Source organism: Scyliorhinus canicula, chromosome 24, assembly GCF_902713615.1.
Source record: "Scyliorhinus canicula chromosome 24, sScyCan1.1, whole genome shotgun sequence".
Taxonomy (NCBI): domain Eukaryota; kingdom Metazoa; phylum Chordata; class Chondrichthyes; order Carcharhiniformes; family Scyliorhinidae; genus Scyliorhinus; species Scyliorhinus canicula.
In genome coordinates this window covers 13,041,098-13,066,064 of record NC_052169.1, presented here as the reverse complement: position 1 = coordinate 13,066,064, position 24,967 = coordinate 13,041,098, and positions in this window count along the sequence as shown.

The window sequence follows — 24,967 nt, the reverse complement described above, 5'->3', positions numbered from 1 at the left end:
TGTGGGCGGCATTCATCTGTACTGCTGACTCTAGCTAGGCAAGTTCATGACTAATAAAGCCTACTGTTCACTCGCTCTCTCCGTCTCTCAGTGAATTGAAGGTATATCACTCCCACAGCCAAAAGATGTGAGAGTTAGGTGGATTGGCCATGCTAAATTACCCCTCAGTGTCCAAAAGGTGAGGTGGGGTTACTGGGTTACAGGGATAGGGATGGAGGTGTGGGCTTAAGCAGTTTGCAAAGGCTGGTGCAGACCAAATGGGCCGAATGGCCTCCTTCTGCACTGTAAGTTCTATGACCCGTCCCAGCCAATGTAGTTCGACACAGCTGCCCGACTTGTTTGCAGTGTTTGAAATAGCTTCACAGTCAATGTTAGATGTGTTTCTGAAAGAGGAAAACGTCTGACATCTGAGGCCAAAGATGTGACGGTGAGTCTGCCAGAGGGAGATTGAAATGAAATGTCAGAAGTTTGCATCCCTTTGCAGATTCCGAAGCCACAGTGAGAGAGAGAGAGAGAGAGAGAGAGAGACGTTCCACATTCCATGCCACGAGACCGAGCAAAAGGTGATGGCCCAGATGTTCCGAACAACTGCACAGTGAGCAACAGCCGCCTACGAACCTCGTTTAGCAGAGGCACGCTCCATCAGGCTGCCACGTGGCACAAGATAAACGCGGCTGCCGCAAACAAAAAGATTTTTCTCTGACGAGAGACCTGGGAAGACCCGGTCTCGAAGAAACCGGCTATCCAATGCATGTCAAGACGCTGGCACGAGAAGTGCATGATTCCAAAGTCTGTTGAAAGAATGCGGTGCTGACGTCGGCTGATGGGCAAACGTTCCGAATGAGATGGAACATGAACCCGATTTGCCTGGAGGGAGGCATGTTTCAAGGTGTTGACACTGCTTGGAATTTGCCTTGGCCAAACACCCATGTTCATGTGTAAACTTTTGCTGTGAGCTGCAGGAAGTGGGGAACTAATTTTCCCCGTCAAAGTAAACTTACTAAATGTCAGGTTTTTGTGGGGGAAAAAAAGCATGGAGAGAGGCTACTAACTCGTGTAATTAAATGAAAAGACATCTGAATAAAGCAAATTTAATCATTCCTGAAATTTATCTTTGGTTTTCTCACTTAATCTTGGCTCTCTTTTTGAATTATTTACGATGAATATGTTCCTCCTTCGTTAAAGCAAGCACATCACAACCTAGAGAGGCACAACCTAAGAGAGTTGGCCATCAAGAAAGAAATGAAATGAAATAAAAATCGCTTATTGTCACGAGTAGGCTTCAGTGAAGTTACTGTGAAAAGCCCCCCGTCGCCACATTCCGGCGCCTGTTCGGGGAGGCTGGTACGGGAAATGAACCGTGCTGCTGGCCTGCCTTGGTCTGCTTTAAAAGCCAACGATTTAGCCCAGTGTGCCAAACCAGCCAGCCTGGATATGAACCTTTGACAGGTCCTGGCAAAGGCAAATGTGCCCTGCGATTGGCCATGAGTTCAGGTGAAGAGATGCCCAAAATTCCAAATATAATAGAACATACAGTGCAGAAGGAGGCCATTCGGCCTATCGAGTCTGCACCAACCCACTTAAGCCCTCACTTCCACCCTATCCCCATAACCCCGCCGAACCTTTTTGGTCACTAAGGGCAATTTATCATGGCCAATCCACCTAACCCGCACGTCTTTGGACTGTGGGAAGAAACCGGAGCACCCGGAGGAAACCCACGCAGACACGGGGAGAACGTGCAGACTCCGCACAGACAGTGACCCAGCAGGGAATTGAACCTTGGACCCTGGCACTGTGAAGCCACAGTGATATCCACTTGTGCTACTGTGGATTTTGTCCTTTAAAAAGCAGTTAGACAGTTACATGGGCGGGGTGGGTATAGAGGGATATGGGCCAAATGTGGGCAAGTGGGACTAGCTTAGTGATAGAAACTGAGCGGCATGGACAAGCAGGGCCGAAGGGCCTGTTTCCATGCTGTAAGCATCTATGACTCTATGACTCTATAACGGAAGGTTCATCCACACAAAGTGGAGATTTCTATGGAATAATGAAATTCCCGCCCAAAGTCAACGGCTGCTCTCCAAATGTTCCAATCCCACCGACAACATCGTGGACGCGATTGGAAAGCCCCACCCGCCATGTCTGTGCCGGCTGTTTGCGAAAGCTGCCCAATTTATCCCATTCCCCTGCCCTTTCATCAATGCCCCGTGAATAATTTGCCTCCAATCAGGGCACCGCGGTAGCACAGTGGTTAGCACTGTGGCTTCACAGCGCCAGGCTCCCAGGTTCAATTCCCGGCTTGGGTCACTGTCTGTGCGGAGTCTGCACATTCTCCCTGTGTCTGCGTGGGTTTCCACCGGGTGCCTCGATTTCCTCCCACAGTCCAAAGACATGCAGGTTAGGTGGATTGGCCACGCTAAATTGCCCTCAGTGTCCAAAAAGATTAGGAGGGGTTATTGAGTTAAGGGGATAGGGTGGAAGGGAGGGCTTAACTGGATAGGTGTAGATTCGATGGGCCGAATGGCCTCCTTTTGTACTGTATGTTCTATGTACTATAACTATTTATTCAATCCCAAACAGTGAATCCCAGAGCAGGACAACTAGCGACATAATGAAACAACTGTGTTGACATTCTCATCCCGAAGTCGGGTAAATTCTCCTAATTTGATGATAATTATTGCGATGACCATGTCGCCCTGCATAGGTGTTGCTTTACCGAATCATAGGGTTGTTACAGCGTGAAGGAGATCTGTTGGGTTCTCTGAATAAACAATCCACTCAGTGCATTTATTCCCCCTGCCTTCCCCCCTTAACCCTGCACATTCTTCCTTTTCAGATAATAATTGAATTCGCTCTTGACTGCCTCGATTGATCCCGTCTCCACCACACTCTCAGGCAGTGCATTCCAAATACTATCCACTCGGTACTTGAAGAGGTTTCTCCTTGTGCCACCATTAATTTTTTCGAAAATTATCCTGTGGTAGCGTGTCCCTTTAAGGAGGTGAGCTCCCGGAGTGTCATGTGACCCGATCGGCCAATGGAGCCGGATCACGTGAGCCTTGGGAGCGGGCCATTTTTCCCCCCGTCAGTTAGAAGTCTTGGAACATGGACATAGAATCTCTACAATGCAGAAGGAGGCCACTCGGCCCATCAGGACTGCCCCGACCCTCTGAAAGAGCACCCTGCCTAGGCTCACTCCACTGCCATATCCCCGTAACCCCATCTAACCTGCACAACTTTGGACGTTAAGGGGCAATTTTAGCAAGGCCAACCTACCTAACCTACACATTTTTGGACTGTGGGAGGAAACCCACGCAGACAAGGGGAAAATGTGAATTCTCCTCACAGACAGTCACTCGAGGCCAGAATCGGACCCGGGTCCCTGGCGCTGTGAGGCAGCAGTGCTAACCACTGTGCCATCGTGCCACCCATGGTAGCCATTTATCTCAGTCTCTTTATATAATTATTACTTTACTAAACCATAAGACATAGGAGCAGAATTAGGCCACTCGGCCCATCGAGTCTGCACCGCCATTCGATCATGGCTGATATTTTCTCATCCCCATTCTCCTGCCTTCTCCCCATAACCCCTGATCCCCTTATTAATCAAGAACCTATCTATCTCTGTCTTAAAGACACTCAGTAAATTGGCCTCCGCAGGCTTCTGCGGCAAAGAGTTCCACAGATTCGCCACCCTCTGGCTGAAGAAATTCCTCCTCATCTCTGTTTTAAAGGATCATCGCTTTAGTCTGAGATGGTGTCCTCTGGTTCTAGATTTTCCTACAAGTGGAAACATCCTCTCCACGTCCACTCTATCCAGGCCTCGCAGTATCCTGTAAGTTTCAATAAGGTCCCCTCTCAGCCTGCTAAACTCCAACCAGTACACCTGTCCTAAAGGTTGGTGCCCAGAACTGGGCGCGGAACCCCATTTGAGGGTGAGTGTTTCATGCTTTCCCCCTCGCCTTTTCTCTGTGGTTCCCTCGATGTGACGTTTCTTCCTTTACCGGGGAGAACTATTCAATTTTATATGGCTCGTTTGTCAGTTGACTGTAGTGTGACAATGTTGGTACCTCTCACCCCTGCTGCTAGCTGGGACAGAGTGGATGGTACCACTGAACATGCCAACGACGCCAACTGAGACCAAAGGTTTACTTGCAAAGAGCTGAAGGCTGAATTCAAAAACAATGAGCATCAACCATCACCAACGCATTATTTGTTGCATTTCCCTCTGTGCATTCAACAGAAGGCATTTTAAGATAATTGAGCATTCAAGGACACATGGGAGCACAACAGTTTATAATCCAACTCAACTTCCTATTGTATTTGAAGTTCAAGCAGCTTTTAGCAAAGGAGTATTGCTGATTAATTACCGGAGGCAAAAAGAGCGGGATGAGCAATTTTACTCAGTAACCTGGTGCTGTCAATCGTAGAAACATAGAAAACAGAAGCAGGAGGAGGCCATTCAGCCCTTCGAGCCTGCTCCACCATTCATTATGATATTGGCTGATCATCAAGTTCAATACCCTGATCCCACCTTCCCCCCCATATCCTTTGATCCCTTTAGCCCCAAGAACTACCTTCTTGAAATTACATAACGTTTTGGCCTCAATGACTTTCTGTTCTCGCGAATTCCACAGATTCACCACTCTCTGGGCAAAGAAATTTCTCCTCACCTCTGTCCTAAAAGGTTGACCACTTTATCCTCAAACTATGACCCCTAGTTCTGGACTCCCCCACCGTCAGGAACATTCTTTCCGAATCTACCCTGTCTAATCCTGTTAGAATTTTGTAAGTTTCTACGAGATCCCCTCTCACTCTTCTAAACTCCAATGAATATAATCCTAACCGACTTAGTCTCTCCTTATATGACAGTCCCGCCATCCCAGGAATCAGCCTGGTAAACCTTCGCTGCACTCCCTTCAAAACAAGAAATGAAATGAAAATGATAATCGCTTATTGTCACGAGTAGGCTTCAATGAAGTTACTGTGAAAAGCCCCTAGTTGCCACATTCCAGCGCCTGTTCGGGGAGGCTGGTACGGGAATTGAACCACGCTGCTGGCCTGCCTCGGTCTGCTTTTAAAGCCAGCGATTTAGCCCAGTGTGTTAAACCAGCCCCAATATCCTCCCTTAGATAAGAACATCAGAACTGCACACAATACTCCAGGTATGGCCACATAATGCCCTATACAATTGCAGTACAAATCATTTGGTTTGATCCAGTCTCCCACACTGAAGACGAAATGGGCGATCTGAAGAATTTGTGCATGATTTTGCCTTTTGAATGTAATGTTGAACCACATCTGGGGCGGCATTCTCCCCTACCCGGCGGGGTGGGGGTACCCGGCGTAGGGGAGTGGCGCCAACCACTCCGGCGTCAGGCCTCCCCAAAGGTGCGGAATTCTCCCCACCTTTGGGGGCTAGGCCCGCGCTTGAGCGGTTGGCACCACGCCGACTGGCGCCAAAACTGGCACCAGTGGCCTTTGAGGCCTGCCGCCCGGTGCCAGGGCTAGCCGAAAGGCCTTCGCTGGTTCGCGCATGTGCCGGTGGTGACGTCACCACCAGCGCATGCGGGCTGGGGGATTCTCTTCCACCTCCGCCATGGTGGAGGCAGTGGTGGCGGCGGAAGATAAAGAGTGCCCCCACGGCACTGGCCCACCCGGCGATCGGTGGGCCCCGATCGCGGGCCTGGCCACCTTGGGGGCTCCCCCCAGGGTCCGATCACCCCGCGCGCCTCCCAGGACCCCGGGGGCCCGCCCGCGCCGCCGATCCCGCCGCCACCAGAGGTGGTTCAAACCTCGGTGGTGGGAGAGGCCTCCCAGCGGCGGGACTTCGGCCTATCGTGGGCCACAGAATCGCCGCAGGGGCCTTGCCGATCGGTGCGGATGTCACGCCGATCGGCGTGGGGTGATTGCCCCCCCCGCCAATTCCCGGGTGGCGGAGAATTTCTGCCACGGCGGTGCGGGATTTTCAGCGGCCCCGGGCGATTCTCCGACCCTGCTGGGGGTCGGAGAATTTCACCCCAGATTTATCTTTGCCCTCACTTCAGTCAGGGTTTGAGTTACACGGTGCGTTTCCCCACATCCCAGCAGTGTGCAGCTCAGTAGCAGGACCAAGCCCTCGATACGAACAGAAGACTAAAACTACGCCATTCAATACAATCATGTTTGATCTAATCTCGGCCTCAACTCCACTTTCCTGTTTGTTCTCTGTAACCTGTCAACGCATACCTATTTAAAAATCTGTCTATCTTCTCCTGGGAGAGTCCCTTTACGAAATGTTTTTGTCTTATCACATGGCTTCATTGATGTCATTGTTTGGGTGGAGCTGGGCTGTGGCTATGGGAGTTAGTTTTACTTTCGCTTTGGTTTGGTGACTCTGAGTTTTTTTTTGCTTTTGTTTTCACGTTTGGCTGCTGGACTCAGAAAGAGAAGCAGTGTCTCTATCTTCAGTTTAAAAGCTGTTTCCCGATTACTTGAAAACTTCAAATAAATAATTGCTTTCTGGTAGGAATTTAAAGCTTCTGTTTTGGAAAGGAAACAAGAGCATCCATACCAGGTCTTGAGCGCTATGTGCCGGGCCACACCTTTGAAAAGGAGGGCGGGATTCTCTCAGCCCGGGGCCGGGCCGGAGAATCCCCACCACCGGCGCGAATCGCGCTACGCCCCCACGATGCCGGCACACGATTCTCTGCAGAGCGGAGAATCGGCACCATTGGTGCCAGCGTGGTTGGCGTGGTGCCAGTCGGGGGCCGCTCTATGCGGCCGGCCCACTGATTCTCGGCTCGGATGGGCCGAGCGGCCATTGTAAAAATGACGAGTCCAGCCGCCGCCTGCTCTCTGCCGGCAGGACCTCAGCGTGGAAGGGTCGGGGGGGGGGGGTTGCCTGTGGGGTGAGAGGAGGGGGGTTTGAATCTGGGGGAGCCTCCAATGTGGCCTGGCCCGTGATCGGGGCCCACCGATTGGCGGGACGGCCTCTTTGGCTGGGGGCCTCCTTTCCTCCGTGCTGGCCCCTGTAGTCCTGTGCCATGTTGCATCGGGGCCAGCGCATTGAAGGAAGCCACTGCGCATGCATGCGTTGGCGCCGGTTCCACTGCGCATGCATGCGTTGGCGCCAGTGCCACTGCGCATGTGCGGATCCCGCGGTACCTAGTTCATGCTGGGATCAGTAGCTGGAGCGACGTGAACCGCTCCAGTGCCATGCTGGCCCCTTTTGCGGGCCAGAATTTGTCATCGGGTCTGCCCGTTCACGCCATCGTAAAACACAAAGGCGTTTACTATGGTGCGGAGACTATGCCGTGGGATTAGAGAATCCCGTCTCTGGGGTTACTGGTTTATGGGATCTTGTTATTAAATTGGAGCAGTTAAAGGAGGGAATTTATTCAGGGTTATACATAGATTACAGTAGCTGTGTGGGATATGTATGTCTGTAGTTGATAAAAATGCTCACTGTGAGTTTATAAAAATGTTAACTAAATTTGTCGAATAAAGCTTGTTTTAGATGAAAAGCGCTGAAGGGCTCTGTTGAATAACACCTGAAAGGCAGACCCTTGGGCTCATCGTAACCAAAATCGATAACTATTTGTAGGTCAGGTGAACTCCATGATATACTTTGCTGTTCTCTAAACCCTGGCCCATAACAATCTCCTCCTTAAATTTACTCAATGTCCCCGAGTCCATCACCCTCTGGTGTAGCGAATTCCATAGATTCGCCTCCCTTTGAGAGAAGTAATTTCTCCCCATATGAAGCCAATCTGTCCTCAACATCAAATTTGAAATGCAATATTGATTGCTGAACTAAACATAGTTTCTTCAGCAATTCAATATGATGTCAAAAGAACAGCAGGCAGGGCGGCACGGGCGCAGTGGTTGGCACTGCTGCCTCATGGTGCCGAGGACCCGGGTTCGATACCGGCCCCAGGTCACTGCCCGTGTGGGGTTTGCATATTCTCCCCGTGTCTGTGTGGGTCTCACCCCCCACAACCCAAAAAAAGATGTGCAAGGTAGGTGGATTAGCCAAGCTAAATTGTCCCTTAATTGGAATAAAAAAAGAATTGGGCACTCTCAAGTTGTATTAAAGAAATAAGAACAGCAGTCAGCCATTCAGCCCCTCGAGCCTGTTCTGCCATGCAGTTAGGTCTTGGCTGGCCTGTGTCTTCACGTCAGTAACCTGCCTTGGTTCTGTAACCCGTAATAGTCTTGTCCGGTTTGCCGAAATAATTTATCATTGTGGAGCTCAGCCCCAATATTTCCTTGTTTGACCCTTGTCCTGTCGAATTGGAGCTAATGTCAGCCTGCAAAGTTAGGTACAACAATATAGAGCGTCACCGGTGCCATCTTTAGTGCCACCTAGTTTGCTGATGGTACCAAGCTAGATGGGAAGACGAGCTGTGAGGAGGACACAGGGAGGCTACAAAGGAACAGACATGGTAAGCCTGTAGGCAACAAAATGGCAGGCGGATTGTGGGGGAGTGTAGAGTTGTTCATTTTGGTCGTAAGAATAGAAAAGCAGAATTTTTTTTTCAAGGTATAAAATTTGTCAAGTGTTCATGTTCAAAGAGATTCGGACGCGCTTGTACAATGAACATATGCAGGTGTAGCAAGCAATTTGAAAGGAAAATGACATGACTTCATTACAAGGTGTACAAGAATAAAGAACCCTCACTGCAGCCGTACAAGATTTTGGTGAGACCACGGCCGGGATTCCCTGACACGGTGGCGGGTCGGAGAGTCCCTGGACGGGGGGGGGGGCGTGAGAATCGTGCCACGCCGCCCCAACGCCGGCTCACCGATTCTCCGGCACCAATTTTCGGGCGCCCGCGGGATCAGTCACTGCACCAGTCGGGGGCCGTTGAAAGCGTCGGCCCTGGCGATTCTCCGGGCCCCGGCGATTCTCCGGGCCCCGACGGGCCGAGTGGCCGCCGGGTTCAGCCGAGTCCCGCCGGCGTGGGTTACTCAGGTCCCACACGGCGGGACCTGGAAGGTGTGTCTGTGGGGGCCGTCCTGGAGTGGGGGGGGCGGGGGATCTGACCCTGGGGGGGGGGGTCTCCACGGTGGCCTGGCCCGCGATCAGGGCCTACCAATCGGCAGGGATGCAGGTTTCGTGGGGGCCTATGTTCCTCCGCGCCGGGCCCCTCTAGGGCTCCGCCATATTCGGGGGCTGGCGCTGAGACAGGAAACCAGGCACATGCGCAGAATCACGCATGTGCGAGCTCACGCCGACCGTGCTGTGCAGGCTGGACCTGCGGGGACCACTCCGACGCCGACCTAGCCCACTAGGAAGGGGAGCATACCGGACAATTGATGCTAGAGTGGTTCACGCCGCTTCTCACACCGGTGTCAGAACTTGCCCACGGGATTGGAGAATCTCGGTGTCCGGAATCTGGAATACTGTGTACAGTTTTAGTCTCCACATTTAGGAAAATATATAGTTGTGGTAAATTGGAAGTGGTAAACTGGTCCCTAGGGTGAGGACTCTTTGATTATAACTAATGCATCTACCATCTCAGCAACCACTTCCTTTAAGACCCCAGGCAGCAAGGTCCCGGGGAACTGTCAGGCTTCAGGTCGAAGAATATTCCCAGGACCTTCGCCTTTGTAATGGTGCTGGTTTTAAATTCCTCCTTCCCATCCACCTCCTTGATTTTCGAGTACCTTTGGGAAGTCAATATTTATTTAAAATTGTGCATCTTCGGAATTTTGTCTCAGAAGGCAGGGCAGCGAATTTTTTAAGGTGGAGGTTAATGGATTCGTGTTGGGCAAAGGAATCAAACATCAGGGGCAGATGGGATTGTGTGAAATTCGTAACAACAAACAGATTAGCCATGATCCTATTGAATGGTGGAACAGGCTTGAGGGGCTGAGTGGCCTACTCCTATTTTGTATGTTTTTTTTTAAATTTGAAGTTCCCAATTATTTTTTCCAGTTAAAGGGCAATATAGCGTGGCCAATCCACCTGAGGTGGCATGGTAGCACAGTGGTTAGCACTGTTGCTTCACAGCGCCAAGGTCCAAGGATAGATTCCCGCTCGTATCCCTGTCTGTGCGGAGTCTCCACGATCTCCCTGTGTCTGCGTGAGTCTCCTCCAGGTGCTCCGGTTTCCTCCCACAGTCCAAAAATGTGCAGGTTAGGTGGATTGACCGTGCTAAATTGCGCCTTAGTTTCCAAAAAGGGTTGGGTGGGGTTGCTGGGTTACGGGGATAGGGTGGAGGTGTGGGCTTAGGTCGGGTGCCCTTTCCAAGGGCCAGTGTAGACTTGATGGGCCGAATGGCCTCCTTCTGCGCTGTAAATTCTATGATGGTACCCTGCACAGTTTTGAGTTGTCGGGGTGGGACCCACGTAGACACGGGGAGAATGTGCAAACTCCACATGGACAGTGACCCAGGGCCGGGATCGAACATGGGTCCTCGGCACCATGAGGCAGCAGTGCTAACCACTGCGCCACCATACCGCTCCTCCTATTTTTCTATTACCATCAAGCTTTCACTTGGACTCTTCTTTTTCCACCTCATTATTATTTTTTTGGTCGATTGGGCACGCTAAATTGCACTTTAATTGGAAAAATTTAAACAAGGAACTGGACCTATATGATTCACCCTTCGAATGAATGTCCCATCTAATTTTTCCTTGCTGTAAGCAGCCATTTTCGTGCCACGCACGGCCCCTTTAAGATTACCTCATGGCTCTGCGTCTTAAAGGGACCACTACTGGTCTTTTTCTCGCATGAACAGCACGTTCCCAATTGCTGGATGGTCACGCAGTCGCGCAGTTTAGTGGGAACCTTGCCACCAGTGTAACAACTCTCCTGGCACGCCATCTAATTGTACCTTGAATCACTTCTATTATATCTCCTGGTAGCTTGTTCCAGGCATTTAACAGCCCCTGAAAGGTTTCTCCTGATGTGTTAATTTAAATTTGCTTGATTTATGTCAGCTGGTCCTATTTTCCCAGCATAAATTGAAGTAATAATCTGGGGTTTACCACATCAATATCACTAAATATTTTGCACGCATTACAACCTCCGGAGGTGGAGCATAGCGGGCAGTCAAACACAACGTTTTCAAACTCCGTTAGGGGTTTTCCACTTCTGAAAGTAGAAAGGGAATTTTATTGAAGTGGTGTCTTTCTCTTCGAAGCCAGCCAACAGTCTGCCTCTTAGAATAGTTTCCATTATCTCATTCGTTATTGATCTTTCACTCATTAGCTTGGGTCAGGTCTGTGCAGTTTTATGTCGGTGTTGCACTTACCTATTTGAGGGAGAATTTCTCCTCACAAAGGGGCTGCGCAGGTTGGGTGGGGTTACAGGGATAGGGCGGGGGGAGTGGGCCTAGTTAGCGTGCTCTTTCAGAGGGCTGGTGCAGACTCGATAGGCCGAATGACCTCCTTCTGCACTGCAGAGATTCTTTGCCTCTAAGAGTGGGTGAATCTTTGGAATACTTCACCCAGGAAGCTGCGGAGGCCTAGTCCTTGAACATTTTCAAGGCTGAGACCGACAGGATTTTAACTAACTGGAGAATTAAGGGTTTTGGAGAGAAGGCAGGAAAGTGGACTTGGTGAATGTTAGATCAGCCATGATCTTAGTTTTCACTGGAAAGACGGAGGCAGAGGGGAGACCTGATAGAGGTCTACAAAATTATGAGAGGCAGAAACAGGATGGCTAGTCAGAGGCTTTTTCCAAGGGTGGAAGTATCAATTAGAAGGGGCACAGGGTCAAGGTGAGAGGGGGAAGGTTTACGGGAGATGTGCGAGGTAAGTTTTTCACACAGAGAGTGGTGAGTGCCTGGAACGCGCTGCCACAGGATGTGGTGGAAGCAGACACATTAGCAACATTTAAGAGGTATCTGGATGGGTGCATGAAGAGGGAGGAAATAGAGGGATACGGACTGAGTGAGGGCAGAAGGTTTTGGTTTTAGTTAGAGCATCATGATCGGGACAGACTTGGAGGGCCGAAGGGCCCTTCCTGTGCTGCACTTTTCTTTGTTCTTTGTTCTTAAATGGTGAAGTAGGCTAGAAGGGCTGAATGGCCTGCTCCTGTTCCAATGTCTTATGGTCTTTTGGTCTTCAATCCAACCATGCAGATCCTCACTCCCGATTAATGCTGTTGAACATGCTTCCCCTTCTTGAATGTGTTGTCGCCTCCCAAATCCACCCCCCCCCCCTCTTTCTCAGAACTTCGAAAGACAGTCACTGCAACAGTGCATGCAATATTCCCTGCAACTGGAGTGTCAGCCTTGGTTTGTTCACTGAAGTGGGATTTGAGCCACCTACCTCAGAGGTCGGAGTGCGGGTTTAGCTAGGTTGGCTGGATAGCTAATTTGTGATGCAGAGTAGAGGCCAACAGCGAGGGATCAGTTCCTGTGCTGGCAGTGGTTATTCATGAAGGCCCCGCCTTCTCAACCTTGCTCCTCACCTCAGGTGCGGTGACCCTCGGGTTAAATCAGTCAGCCCTCCCCCTCAAAGGGGAAAGCAGCCTATGGTGACTTTACTTGCTACTGTTGAGCCACATCTGATTCTAAGGATCATTGAACCTGTTCTCCAACTTGGGGTGACAAAGATGAATCATTTCCTTACAGCTTTTCTTAGTGGTAACCCAACCTTAACAACACAGGTTTTTGGTTATAATCTCTGCAAGCCACAATTTTATTACATATAGCTGACTAATGAAACATTGGGCGAGATTCTCCCGACGCCGGAGTGAAAACCGGAGTGTTTCACTCTGGCGTCGGAGGCCGCTCCTCGCCCACTATTCTCCCTCCCGGCTAGGAGCGGCGCCGCGTCATTTACGCGCGCCTGGCCTTGGCGTCGCATAAAAGCGGCGCCGCGTAAATTACACAGCCGGCATTGCGTAAATGACGTCACCCGCGCATGCGCAGATTGGCCGGTGCCGACCCGCGCATGCATGGTTGCTGTCCTCCCCGCGGGCGCCCCGCAAGAAATGCCGGAGTGATCTTGCGGGGCAGCGGAGGAAAGGAGGTCCTCTTTCAGAGAGGCCGGCCCGCCGATCAGTGGGCATCGATCGTGGGCCAGACCCCTTTTGAGCCCCCCCCCCCCGGTGCTGGATCCCCCCCCCCCACAGGCCGCGCCCCCCCCCCCCCCAACGTTCCTGCGCTGGTCCCGCCGGCAGCGACCAGGTGTGGACGGCGCCGGCAGGAACACGTCGTATTGGCAGGCCGCTCGGCCCATCAGGGCCGGAGAATCGCCGCTCGCCCGTTAGAAACGGCGAGCGGCGATTCTCCCAGCGGCCAGCCATAAATTTCGCCGGGGGGGGGGGAGAATCGCGTGCGGGTGCCGGGGCAGCGTGGCGGGACTCGCCCGGTGCCCCAGCGATTCTCCCACCCGGCGTGGGGGGGGGGGGCGGGGGGGGAGGAGAATTGCGCCCATTGAGTCCACTTTGGTGGATCACTTTGCTAAGAAAATGCCAATTCATGCATTACTAACTTGCAACTGGTCAAGGTACCACTGCTTCTGCCCTAAGAAGCTATCAGCAATAGCTCTCTGGTGGAGACTATTGGGGAGAAAAACCTGGCCTACAGACCAGGCATTAAGCACCTTTCTTCACAGCTGGCTTGGCGAGGCTCTTCCTTCATAAGTCAAATTAAAATGTTTCATCTACAAATTTTCACGTGGTCTTCTTGCAATTCTGCAAGAAAGGAAGGCAGTATTTATCTTTATCAGAACAAATCCCATGATGCCGCGGTTTAAGATGAAGAGACTGTGTTGTAATGTCTTCCGTGGGTAGCAGGAGCAAAGATCGAAATGCTTCATTAGCCTCCAACATACTTTTGCTCTTAATTATATCACTGATAAATTGCCCTATGTTTAAGAGTATTTCTTAAATACAGAGACGGCGAGCCTCTTATCCGTTTACTGCAGGTGTGAAAAACGAGACTGCAGTTCAAGATATTCACCAATTTTGTTCCCTCAGAAAGAGAACGGACACGATCTACCGGCCACGCTGCGCCGGAAAGCATCTCGCTCCGGCGTACGTGTGGCTGGTGAAAGCTGGGCGACCTCGCTCCCAGGTTCCACCTGGCTCGAACGCCTCACGAGACTCAACGCAATCTCGCGCGACGTTGCTCGGAGAATCCCGCCCACAATGAGCGGGATCACGTTTTTGGCAATTCTGCATATTAGAGCGGGGCAGTAAGCCTCACCCTAATGTGAAGAATCCCGCGGTACCTGAGGCTTAGGGTTCAATCCCTTAGCCAGGGGGACCTTGGGCGAGCGCCATTACTGGTTCCCACAAACGGGGACCAAACGGAACGGCACTTGTGGGGGGTCTCCAATTGGATTGCATGGGCAGGGTGGTGCCCATGTTGTGTTTGGGCTGGGGGGACAGTCAGGGTTTTTTTTTGGGGGGGGGCCTCGAAGATCGGGATGCTATTTTTAAATGGCGTCACGATCTCTCGCTACAATGGGGGATGTCCAGGGGGCAGTTATCCCCGTTGTAAAAAAACAGAGCTGTTCCCCCCCCACCCAATTCCCGCACCCCATTCCCCCCAACCCCACCCCGCCCTGTTCAACCCCCTTATTCAACACAAGTAGCATTGAATAGCCCGGTGTTTCTTGGCACTGCGAGCTCCGGGAAACACAGAGCTAAACACACTCGCAAGGGGACTTTGTCCCCTTTTGGGACAATTGCACCCATGAAATGTTTTAGAGAGAGTAAATGAATGTATTTTACAATCCTGGTTATACTGCATAGAGCCAAGTGATTTATCATTTTATGAAACAGGAATCTAAAATTGAGGGCCCACTTGATATATATTTCACAGGGCAAGACTCATTTTATAAATGCTCAGTCTACGTCGACACTTGAAAGTTGCATTGTGTGAAGACAAAGGTTGAATTGTCAACCAATCTGTAAGCAGAGCGGAGGGTGGAAGTGTGAGAAGAATTGAATGAAGCAACTTAGAATAATAATCTTTATTATTGTCACAAGTAGGCTTGCATTAACACTGCAATGAAGTTACTGTGAAAATTAAGAGAGGATATATTCTTGGCCATGACAAAAATGTTGTCTTGGGGACGGCTCAGTTTGAAGGCAGTCTCAAAATGGCAGCATCGGAGCATGCTCCTTTCTCAAACCCAGTGTCAAAATTTTTTAAAAACTCATTGGAAATCATCTCGCCAAAAAACAAAATTTGTATTGAAAGCTATCATCGGGCATAACTCGGCACAGGACGCCTGACGTGTTTCGAGGGTGTTTATTGAAACCAGCTATCTGTCGTTGCTTTGAATTATCTTGTAAGGGATTGCTCGATACCAGATGCCAGACGGGCAGACAGCGGGACTTCCTGCATTACCAAAGGGCAGTTCATCAATTTCTGACATCAGGTTAAATCTAGAGCAAGTCTGGCCCAAGGTGATAAAGAACGGTTACACTTTTGTAGAACAAACTGAAGGTGTTACACATGGATTAGTAGCTGCACAGAAGCATGCATGTTGTCAAACTATTGTTATTTGCAAGATATCAGAAGTCCTCATTGTCCTTGAATAATTCAGCCGCTCTTCAACACTCATCTACTCATGTTTGCGTCTGTCTCCAACGAGGGCTCCTTAGGCAGCACCTTCCAAACCCACGACTGCTACCATCTGCAAGAACAAGGCAAGCAGAAACATGGAAAAACCACCACCTGGAGATTTCCCTCCACATCACCCATCATACTGACTTGGAAATATAATAATAATCTTTATTGTCACAAGTAGGCTTGCATTAACACTGCAATGGAGTTATTGTCAAAAGCCCCTAGTCGCCACATTCTGGCGTCTGTTCGGGTACACAGAAGGAGAATTCAGAATATCCAATTCACCTAACATGCACGTCTTTCGGGACTTGTGGGAGGAAACCGGCGGAAACCCACGCAGACACGGGGAGAACATGCAGACTCCACACAGACGGTGACCCAAGCCGGGAATCGAATCTGGGACCCTGGCACTGTGAAGCAACAGTGCTACCCACTATGCTACCGTGCCGCCCATATCGGCCGTTCCTTCACTGTTACTGGGTCAAAATCCCAGAACTCCTTCCCTAACATTACTGTGGGTGTACTTCCACATCATGGACTGCAGCGGTTCAGGAAGGCGGCTCACCACCTCCTTCTCAAGGATGGGCAATAAATGGTGACCTAGCCAGCAATGCCAAATCTCATAAAAATGATTTTTTCAAACAAGTACCAACTTGACAAATACTCGCTGGATGAAGTAACAGCATTACATTATCTTTCATGTTTTCCGTCCCAATATTGATGTATTTGCACCTTTTGGTCTCAACCGTTAACCTATCTGATCATCACTCGTGTCTGAATGTTATCATTCGCTATTCATTCATTGAGCAGAAGAGGAACCTGGAGCTGGTCTTTCCTTAACATAGCTTTATTCACAAAAGAACACAAGTAACATGACTTTTTCTTCCCCCTTCCCAGGTTGAAACTGGTCTATATATACACCTAAGAATAATGTCCTAACCTCCCCTAATTAGTAACAGCTCCTCTTACTTGCAGTCAGAGCAGAACTTTGTTGCGACGTGATTGCAACTTTAACATGGGTTTCCCAAAGGTGTGGGATGGATGCAATGGGAACTCCCATTAACCCGTGGCTGGACCAGAAGGTGTCACTGCTGGCTAACGACAGGCCATGGGGTGAGAAGGGGTTGTGTGCGTGTGTCATGATATGCAGACATGCACAGAATGAGATACAGACAGGCTAATGAACACAGAGAACAGGACATAACCAATCAGCAGGCAGAACACTTGGGGGTGGTTTCCCACTTAAAAAGGCTTGAGGAACTCACACTCCACCTCTTTCCACTGGGGACATCTACAGAGTGAGTCAGGGTGTATATATCACATAACACCTCCAGCACGTGGCTAAGAGCTAGTCTGGTTCAGTCAGACAGAGTAACCACACTTAGGTTAGCAGAGAGTCGAACTCACAGAGAACTGTGCTAACTGTGTGACAGGTTCAATAAATCAAATTGAACTAACTTCAAGGTCTGGAGTATCTTTCAGTTAAAGCTGCATCCAGTTGCAGCCCGTGTTATCTCAGGGTGCATAATGTGACAGTGTGGGGGGTGGGGGGAGGGGTGAGAATTGCTGGTGTTGGAGGAAGGGGCAGGAGGGAGGGGGCGGAACGCCCCGCTCATTGTTTCGAGCCCGTATGATTCTTCCTCTGAAGAATCTGCTCCCTTAACAATACTGCGTAAAGAATATTTGTTGCACTGAAATGAGACACTATTGCTGTCAAGTAGCAATTTCAAGTGTTTAAACTGAAAATTAATCTTCAAAGAAGTGCAATGTGACTTTGCGGAGGATAACAAAGTGAGCTCTTCCAATGTGCCATACGCCAAGCATATGCTGAAAGAACAGCAGATGATATTTTAAAATTACACGGGTGAGTGACAACTTAGAAAATTATTCAATTTTGCTCATGTAGAACTTTAAATGTAATCGAGAGGGGGAGAAAATACCATCTGTGGCATAATTAACATTTGCTGCTTTGACAATAGGTAGTAGTGCTGAGCAAACTCCATTCAGTCGCCCATAACTAAATGTTTCACACTGTCTGGGGATGTTGGAGCACAGAGACTAGAGTTTTGTATTTTATTAGTTTGTAATTGCAAGGGCTGAGAGGAGAATTCTCTCTCTCACGGCTGCCTCACGGCGTCAGGGACCTGGGTTCAATTCTGGCCTTGGGTCGCTGCCCATTCTCCCCATGTCCGCGTGGGTTCCCTCCGGGTGCTCCGGTTTCCTCCCACAGTCCAAAGATGAGCAGGTTAGGTGGATTGGCCATGCTAAATTGCCCCTTAGTATCCAAAGGTCAGATGGGGCCATGGGGATGGGGTGGGGGATTGAGCCTCGGTGAGATGCTCTTTCGGAGATCAGTACAGACTCAATGGGTTGAATGGCCTCCTTCTGCACTGCAAGGATTCTCTGATTCTCTCGCTCTCTTTCTCCTTTGATCACTGTACAGTTCATCCCTTCCTTTAATCTTATAACTTCTGACAGCAATGATACTGAGCGTTGTTGCATAGATTTTATGTTTTAAATTTTTTTTTAAATTTAGACCAATTCATTTTTCCAATTAAGGGGCAATTTAGCATGGCCAATCCACCTAGCCTGCACATCTTTGGGTTGTGGGGGCTGTGGTGAATGTAACTCACGTAATTTTTTTGTAGGGGGTGAATGTGGTGAATGTAACTCCGTAATTCACACTATTGTATATACATGAGACCATGCATTGATAAGCGCAGTTGCGTTGCCCGACCACTAGGGGGAGTAGCGCTGGGAATGCTTAGGAGTTTGTACAGGGCTCCACCCTTGGCTCCGCCCATGACTCCTCCCCCTGGACTGCTGTATAAATACCAATGCTCAGAGCCAGTCATTCAGTTCATCGAGAGTTCAACGTGGAACAGGCTGGCTCTGTTGTAAGTAGATTAAAACCACTGTTCATATCTTAACGCACATGTCTAATGAATTGATGGTTCCATCAGGGGCGAAACCCACACAAACACGGGGAGAATGTGCAAACTCCACACGGACAGTGACCCAGAGCCGGGATTGAACCTGGGACCTCGGCGCCGTGAGGCAATAGGGCTAACCCACTGCGCCACCGTGCTGCCCCGTTGTTGCACAGTTTGCAATAAGCACCATCGCAGATCTTTCCAGGAACACCCAACAGAAGGCATGACTCAACCGGATGAGTCAGCATTTCTTCTTCCATTCTCTGAAATAGATTTCATCCTTTAAAACCCATCTCGCAACGTGGCTCAGAACCGAGGAGACACACTTGCCTGAGCGAAATTACTTTCACCAGCAGAAAGCAACGGGGACTTAAACTTGCAACAATCTTGTTTGGAAAGCAAATGTGCCGCTTATTTTTTTTTCAGCGCCCATTCTGACGAGAACTAAGGCAGGAGTCTCGAGACGAAAGGCCATTTGATTGGACTAATTGTTAAGTGATTTAAAAATTCACACCCCTTGTTTTCAAACCCCTTCATGGCCTTGGTCCTCCCTAGTCCCCCTAATCCCACCCAACCCCACAACCCTCAGATGTTTGCGCTTGCCTAATTCTGGCACTAGCCACTGGGCTAGTAAACCAGAGACCCAGAGTAATGCTCCGGCGAGCCAGGGTTCAAATCCCACCACTGCAGATGGTGAAATGTGAATTCAGCAAAAGTCTGGAATGAAACAAATATCTAATGATGACCATGAAACTGTTGTCGATTATTGAAAAAGCCCATCTGGAGTGTCCCTTAGGGAAGGAAATCTGCCGTCCTTACCTGGTCTGGCCTACATGTGACTCCAGACCCACAGCAATGTCCCCTGAAGGACAATTAGGACTGGCGCAACGCTCCCGTTCCATGAACAAATAAAAAAGAGATATAAATGTAAGTTGTGTTAAATTTGGGTGCACAAGTTTCCCGTCAATTAATAAATAAAGAAGGGGCATATTAGCTCAGGCCACCATCAGCCTACATGTTCTGTTTAGTAATCTCAATTGGATTAATACCTTCTGATGGTATGTTTAGGATCCTGGTAAACATGGGTGGGATAGGAGTTCCTTCCATGCGGATGGGAGAATTCTGACCTAAAATGAGATTTAGAAGTTTCGGCCCAATGTTGATGGACAAATGTTTTTATAATATCAAAATATCCGTCTTTGAATTATACACGCACACATCGCAGAGGCTGGAGCTTGAGTCCTTATTTGCCGGTATTCTCCAGCCGTTGCGATTCAGTTTTCCCGCTGGCAGTGCAGCCCTGCTGGTGGAGCGGAGAATCCCGTCCATTGTGTCCGTCAGCTGTGTGAAAGGCCTGTCACTCCCCGTGGACGGGATTCTAAAGAACAAAGATCAAAGAAACAGGAACAGGCCCTTCAGCCCTCCAAGCCCGTGCCGACCATGCTGCCCGACTAAACTACAATCTTCTACACTTCCTGGGTCCGTATCCCTCTATTCCCATCCTATTCATGTATTTGTCAAGATGCCCCTTAAATGTCACTATCGTCCCTGCTTCCACCACCTCCTCCGGCAGCGAGTTCCAGGCACCCACTACCCTCTGTGTAAAAGAACTTGCCTCGTACATCTCCTCTAAACCTTGCCCTTCACACCTTAAACCTATGCCCCCTAGTAATTGACCCCTCTACCCTGGGGAAAAGCCTCTGACTATCCACTCTGCCTCCCAGCCGCTGTCAATGGGAATTCCCATAGGAGTCACCCCCACGGCTCCGGGCGGTGGTGCACTGTCGGCGGGGCTGGAGAATCCCACAGCGAACGGTCGGAGAACTTCGGTCCTTGCCTTTCACATTGGCCGTGCAAATGAAGTATTCTTCCAATTCCCTTTTGAAGGCTGTTGACTCTGCCTCTGCCGCCCTTACGGAAAGGGCATTCCAGGCTGTAAGAGCCCTCCGCACAAATATATTTTCCCTCATCTTCCCCATTCACTCCTTTGGCGATGACCTTAATCTGTGTCCTCTGATTACTCCAATTCTGAACACCTCCATTAAATATCCCCTTGGCCATCTGCGGTTTTGAATAATCCCAGCTGCTCCACTCTTTTCACACGTCTGAATACTTGAGTAGTCATATACTTGAAAAGGCCTTCTCTCTCCACAGATGCCGCTAGCATTTTCGTTTTTTGTTTCAGACTTCCGGCTTCCGCAGTATTTTGGGCTTTTTTTTGTTGCAGGATCGCTGTCGGTTTAGCTCCGTGGAAAAGCAGGTGGAGCAGCCGTCACGGGCTGGGAATAACAATGGACAAGTGATTGCTGTCCAGAGAGAAACTGATGTTACGGAGAGAGAAGAGAGATCGAGTGTCAACCTGCGCCCAAGACGGAACTGGAGAGCAAGAGCCGTAGTATGCACATCAAATCCTGACTCTGTCTTTGACAGGCGGCACGGTGGCACAGTGGTTAGCACCGCTGCCTCACAGCGTCAGGGACCCAGGTTCGATTCCAGCCTCGGGTGACGGTGTGGAGTTTGCACGTTCTCCCCGCGCCAGTTCTCTGACGGCCTCATTCTGTTTCCTGATGGTCTATTTCTGCCTCAGCGTGGTCTCCCGTAAAGGGAGACGTATGGTACATGTTGTCCACCGGACCACTCTTTTGCATCAGGGTGGAGGACACATGGGGTCCATGTCCAGGGAGGTGCGGAAGTGCAGATGGACCGCGCCTGGGCAAACTCTTGGGCCACAGCTTTGACCAGGAGAGGGTAAGGAATCCGCCAAATGTTTCGTGGCGCATGATTTTCGAAGCAGAGCCGCCGCCAGGGAGACGCTGGTGGTGGTGGGTTGGGAGGGGGGGGGGGGGGGGGGGGGGGGGGGGGGGGGGCTGAATTGACATTTTAGGCAAGATTTTCCCTGCAGGCCTCTGACGTTGGAAGACCCTGCGTGAGCGGTTGCTGGATTCTCGAGCACCGTGACCCTTCTGACGCCCGCCCACAACCCACCCTGTGGAAAAACCCAGCTCTATATGATTCGGTGTCAAATCCTGGAAATGGCTCCTCCGAAATGCCTCAGGAGGTATTACCACATTAAAGGTGCTGAATAAATGCAAATCTGTGTTATATTCAAATGCAAATATTATTGTTCTTTCCTTGAGGCATTCTACATGCTCTGCTCAAGTATTTCCTCTCCAATATCAAGGCATCTTTGCTCTCTGCATCTATTTACTATAGTGCAGGAGTCTGGCAAAGGCGCAGCCTGTCCACACTAATAATGCAGGAGCCCCATCTGCTGTCCAAATATCTAAATGTCAATTGCCTTTTGACTTTGAGAAACACTTGCTCCTAGTCCGCTCCCAAGCCGCACAACAATACTCAGTGCCCCCTTTCGAAGTCTAGCAGAGATTAAAAATTGAAGAACTACCGGTGCCAATCAGCATTTGCATGTTGTTCACTGCCACCAGCTCTTTACAGCTTTTGTATTGACTTTAATGCATTCAGAAAGAATAATATTTACACCAATCACACTCCTAGCATTTCCATTAAGCTGAGAGTAAATTTGCTGGCTCCACTTTAAGCAACCCTTTGTGTAATATCTGCCACAGTAAAATAATAATGATGGAAAACGAGCAGGAAAGTAAAAGAATCCCACAGAAAAATAAATGTAGAACAATTGCCGTCACAATTTGGTTCTTCCGTCTACAGGCTGTTTTTCTTTAGTGCGTATGGTCTTCATTTCTGCTTAATTGAGCTTGATTCCTCTTTATTCTTCAAGCTACTCCTCAAATGAAGAAATGTTGAAATCAATGGAAAGTGGCTGACGGATGGAAAATGCAGACTGATTTCCAAGTGCAGATGTATTCTTCGGAATACAAGGAGCACATCGGACTGGAGCGGTTGGATAGCGACGGATCTGGCAGGGCCAAAGCGTCTCAAAAAGGTCACGTCTTACCCTACTGCTCATTCCAATCTCTCAAACTATTCCCCTGGCCCTTCTCCTCTTCACTTTCGAATTTCAGATGCATCCGACCCCCCTACCGCTTGCCCACGGCAATCCATGCCAACTCTGCAGAGTTAAATTGAAACTGTTTCTGCCCCCTCTCTCTTCTGAGGTCGACGATATGCCGGCAAACTGTTTGTAACAGCCGGGATTATTATCCACCGGGATCATAATGTGCTGTCAAGCTACAGAATCGTCACTCATGTGCATTGTTTAGTAACTATAAGAACCAGTCCCACGAGGCTCACTATTACAGGGGAATAATCTGGTAGATTTGATAGATTAGTGCTGAGTTTGGGGGCACTTGTCAGCTGTGAGACAGAGAGATTACGCTGTTGAAGCATTGTAGATTCATACAACTCAAAGGAGGTCATTCAGCTCATCAGGTCTGTGCTGGCTCTCGGACAAAGATAACCAATTAGTCTCACTATCCCCCATCGCCCCACAGTTATTTTGCTTCCAAGGTTTTAAGCAACACCCTTCTGAATCTGCTTGCACTGCCCTCTCAGGCAGCAGATTCCCGATAACAACAGTAGATTTTGTGAAACGGGTTCAAATCCCAGCCGGTGGAATTTAAATTCAATTAATAAAATCCGGAATTGAAATCAAGCCTCGGTGACCATGAAACTACCATTGAATGTCATAAAAATCCATCCGGTTCACTAACATCCTTTAGGGAAGGAAATCTGCCATCCTTACCTGGTCTGGCCTACATGTGACTCCAGACCCACAGCAATGTGGTTGACTCCTAATTGTTAAGAAAACAAAGGTTGTTTTAAGGGACTTATATTTGTATTAGTAAACAATACGACACTGGGGCTGGTTTAGCACACTGGGCTAAATTGCTGGCTTTTGAAGCAGACCAAGGCAGGCCAGCAGCGTGGTTCAATTCCCGTACCAGACTCCCAGAACAGGCGCCAGAATGTGGCGACTAGGGGCTTTTCACAGTAACTTCATTTGAAGCCTACTTGTGACAATAAGCGATTTTCATTTCATTCATTTCAAACATTAGAAATAGTTTTAAGTGGTTTCAATGTCATGTTTCTGTGCTGAGAAGGGTAAAACCTATAGTTAGGCACATATTGGACAAAGGTGTTTGTATGTGTGAGGGTTGGTTAAGTTCCAACTGTGTTTCTATTGTGCTTAGAGAGAGCTGCGGTGAGAAGAATAAATAAAAGGCATAAGCATGTGGGGGGTTGCACAGCAACTGATATCGCTCATCTTCTTCGCTCATTTTGCATATAGAGGCTGGTTTAGCTCACTCAGCTAAATCACTGGCTTTTAAAGCAGACCAAGCAGGCCAGCAGCACGGTTCGATTCCCGTACCAGCCTCCCCGGACAGGCGCCGGAATGTGGTGACTAGGGGCTTTTCACAGTAACTTCATTGAAGCCTACTCATGACAATAAGCGATTTTCATTTTTCATTTCTTCAGTGACGTACTAGGCCATTTCAGGGAACATTTATGTTACTATCCCAGTTGATGTTATAACTGGATGGGCGGGTCCCAGACTGGAACCCTGGCTCAAAAGACGGTAACTTTTATATATTTTTTAATAAAACATGGAGGAACAAAGTCAGAGGACCCCTAATTAAAAGCTTTTAGGTTTTAATTTAGCTAATTTGATTACAGTTGAAAATAGGTAGAGAGAGAGAAGGCAGCTCTCACAGCTCTGCTGGAAGCAGTTGGTTTAGAAGGCTAGAGAGGGGAAATCTCTCTCAGCTTTGCTAGAAGAAAAGCCACACCATGGAGTAATGGTAAAGGAAACAAATGCAAAGCTCTGAAGACCAGCTAGTTTAGGAAATTGGAGAAACGAAGAGAAGTTTCCAAGAAGTCTGAAGTTAAAGGTCCTGGAACAGATCATCGTTCAGTAAAGACAGACTGTGCTGAGCAAAAGGTTGAGATGCCAGAAAGGTATCTGAAGTGATTTTCAGGTTTGTGAGATTTTACTATAGCCTGAGGAACAGAGACTGAAATAACTATGGAAATCAATGGCTGAATCTTAGCGTTAGTGTAAAAACAGTTAAGACAAAGGAAATCCTAAAAAGGGTTGGGTTAAAATCCTGGACTGTATTCGCTGTTAAAAGTGGAGCGAAAGCTCTGTTTAAAAATGTCTTTTGGAAAACCCGGTCTGGATTTCAGAATGCAAGCTGATAGGGGATTTATGAGAGAAGATTTTAAAATGTGTTTTTGGGAGCGTAGTTTGGAAACTCTCATTTGACGACCATCTGGGGGGATTCTGAGGGGACACCCACTAACATTCGCTTGGTATGCTGAGTGAAGAGTGTATTTACCTACAGTCACCTTGTGTGCTTAAAAGGGACTTTGGGTTAATGAGGCCATTGTAGATTAAGATGTACTTGGCAATGTATGTTAATCCTAAAACCTGTGAGTAATTGTTAAGGCAAGGGGAAAGTCAAGGCATATTGTATCATAATGCAATTGTTTCCAGTTTAATACATGTTTTTTCGTTTTAGCCAAAATCAATTAGCAGTCCTGTGACTCTGTCCTTCTTGCTTTCTGAAAAAATAT